Below are 3,642 nucleotides of genomic sequence, written 5' to 3'. Positions count from 1 at the left end.
ACATTTTAGGAGAATAATTACCTTTCTGAAGGTTATCTTCCAGTCTGATAACAACCATATAGACTATAAAATAATTTTCTCCTACCTCTATTATCGCAAAGATGAACAATAAAATCTATTATTTTTAAAATAATATTTTGATTACTTTAATGTAAACTATGTATTATTAATAGTTAAAATTATACTTATCAATTTCTATAGTATAGGTAGGGGGAATAAAAATGGCGGCTGTTTCAAAACCTTAAAAAAACATTAATTATTCAATCGGTATATATATTATAATTTTACTTTACTATATCTTACAGTACACTACAAGAATTTTAAAAAAAATTTCTGGGTAGGTATAAGTATGCAGTGTACTCCGCACCTCTCTCTCTCCTGGATTAAAAAATAAATGAAGAGATCAGTAAAAAATAAATGAAAAATTAAATAATTTTAAGACAGTAAATAATACATAATTAAGTTGTTTTAATATTATTTATATCAATCGTTAAATTGAGTTATTTTAACACAATTAATACATTGATCATTTCCCTTTTAAAAGAGTAAATAATTAATAATTCAGAATAAAAATGGCTCAAGTGGAAAAAGAAAACGAAAGTGGAACAGGTTAGAAGTGACCCTATGGTATCAGGAGAGCAGAAGCATCTCTGAGCACACTCCATGGCCAGTTGTAGAGGCTTATTTATTTCAGAGATACTTACAGTACAAGGGCCGGGAAGAAAAAAAGGCAGTTATCTCACCCCAATTTTTTATTACTTCAATAAAAACTAGGTATAATTACTAGTCAAAATTGATGAGTCTGCCAAGTATAGGTAGGGGGAATAAAAAATGGCGGCTGTTTCAAAACGTTTAATTAACATTAATTTTTCATTTAGAGCTCTATATCTTAAAAACTACCAACAATAATAGAATATTTAAAAAAACATTATTTAAAGAAGAGTAAATTTTCTAAAATATGAGCCCTAAAAGAGCTATTTACGTCCAACAGTTCTCGAGATATAGCTTTTAAAAAAACAAAACTTCTTAAAAATCTTCTGAAAGATTAGTAGTTAGTTAATTTATTTTGAGAAATCTATATTTCAGAAACTAAATGACGTACAGATGTCTACTAGCACTCAAATTAAAGCTAGTATAATGGACTACAAAGACGTTTATGACGTTTATCTTTGTAGGACTAATAGTTTTTATGATATTTGACAAAATAAACCCACAAAACTTTAATTTCTAGTTGTTCGTATAAAATGTTGGATTTTTGAAAAATATATCTCTAGATTCATAAGACGTACATATGTCTGCTAACACTCAAAATAATGGAAATTTAACTTACTATAAAGTAGTTTATGACACTTATGTTTGTAAGATGAGTAGTTTTTATGATATTCACATATGAATATAAATTTGACAAATGAAAATTTGTCGGAACAACTATAAATCAATTTATTTTAGCAAATTTCATGTAAACTATTACTCCTAGGAAGATAAACATCATAAAATACTTTATAGCTCATTAAACTAGCTTTAATTTGAGTGCTAATAGACATCTGTACATCACATAGTTCCTGAGATATAGATTTCTCAAAATAAATTAACTAACTACTAATCTTTTAGAAGATTTATGAGAAATTTTGGTTTTTCAAAAACTATATTTCGAGAACTATTGGACGTAAATAGCTCTTTTAGGGATCATATTTTAGCAAATTTTCTTTTCTTTATATGACTTTCTCTTAGGTTTTCTTCTGTTGTTCCTACTTTTTATGATATAGAGCTCCGAATGAGAAATTTTTTTTTTTTATTGCTTTGAAACTGCCGCCATTTTTTATTCCCCCTACCTATACTTGGCAGACTCATAAATTTTGGCTAGTGATTATACATAGTTTTCATTAAAGTAATCAAAAATTGGGATGAGATAACTGTCAAAAACGGCAGCTTTTTAGAAACGTAAAAATTAATTAATTAATAATTAATTTTTCATTCGGACCTCTATATCTTAAAAACTAACAACAATATTAGAAATTCTAAAGGAACATTATTTAAAGAAGAATAAATTTGCTAAAATATGAGCCCTAATAGAGCTATTTACGTCCAATAGTTCTCGAGATATAGCCTTTTAAAAAGCAACTTTTCATAAAAATGTACTGAAATATCTTAATTTATTTTGAGAAATCCTCTAAAACCATTCTACGTATATATGTCTATTAGCAGTTACATTAAAGCAGTTTTTGACCTTCCTAGCAACTAGAAACTATTAACTTTCCTAGCAAGTAGTTAACGTGAAACAGGGCCATAAATTATTGTGCCAACGAATTCTTTAGGCAGGGAGTGGGGTACCTGGGTGTAAAAGGTACTCCACCTAAAAATATGAGAAGTATACAAAATATTATTGCTATAGACAAATGGGAGATCATGTTTTCTTTCATTTTTATTTAAATGGAAAACATTAATTTGGTGAATAAAATATCTTGATTGGCCGTAGAAAAAATATATATATAATAACAATTACCTACCTAATGCAAGTATGAGTATTTTTTTGTAAAACTAATACTAATATTAAGGAATAATTTCGCTAGAAAATAAATAGTTTCACTGTGAAAGATAAGATCGGACAACATGGTATCCTCGAACTTTTAGATGAATAAAATAGGGATTGTACTACTAGCTTTTTTAGTACAAGAGCCAGAAAGAAAAAAAGGCAGTTATCACACCCCAATATTTGATTACTTTAAACATTTTATTTTCGTAGTGGTAGTAGTTTTTATGATATTCACATATGAATATAAATTTGGCTAATAAAAATTTGTCCGAACAACTATAAATCAATTTATTTTAGCAAATTTCATGAAAACTATTACTCCTACGAAGATAAACATCATAAACTACTTTATAGCTCATTAAACTAGCTTTAATTTTAGTGCTAATAGACATCTGTACGTCAAATGATTTTTGAGATGTAGATCTCACAAAATAAATTAACTAACTACTAATATTGCAGTACGTTCCATAACAATAATAATAATAATAATCTTTATATATTCTGGGATTGATTCCTTTAGAATAATTTACAGGCGTCAAAATTAGGCTTTAGAGCTTTAGACTAAATTACAAAATAGAGATGAAATTATAAGATGTTATAAAATAAAATAATACAATGAATTTAAAAATATACAAATGAAAACCATAATTAACAGAATATATAAAATAAAACCACTTGTCATATCATAAAACATAAGATGACTTCTGATAGTAAATAAAAAGGAAAAAAAATGATAAAAAATCAAAAAAATAAGAAGAAATAAATGAAAAGATATGATTTCATTGCTAGTGTACATATTTATATTATAAACGAAGATCTAAGACATAAAATACAGAAAATATGTAAAGCTTTTTCAAACTTTCAATTGTTATTCTTCCATCCAATTGTTATCCATACAACATTTTTATGAAATGTTGTTTTTAAAAAGCTATATCTCGAAAACTATTGTACTAACGTAAACAGTTCTATTATGGTTTACATTTTAGCAAATTTACTCTACTTTAAATTATGTTCTCTTAGATTTTCCATTGTTATTTTTGGTTTTAAAGATATAGAGCTCCGAATAAACTTGTTCTACATACATATATTTATCCTCTTGTTGGACGTTT

The sequence above is a fragment of the Halyomorpha halys genome, unplaced genomic scaffold, assembly GCF_000696795.3.
Source record: "Halyomorpha halys isolate HHAL.00 unplaced genomic scaffold, Hhal_1.1 Scaffold695.1, whole genome shotgun sequence".
In the NCBI taxonomy this organism is placed as follows: Eukaryota; Metazoa; Arthropoda; class Insecta; order Hemiptera; family Pentatomidae; genus Halyomorpha; species Halyomorpha halys.
Note: the sequence above shows the minus strand (reverse complement) of the source record.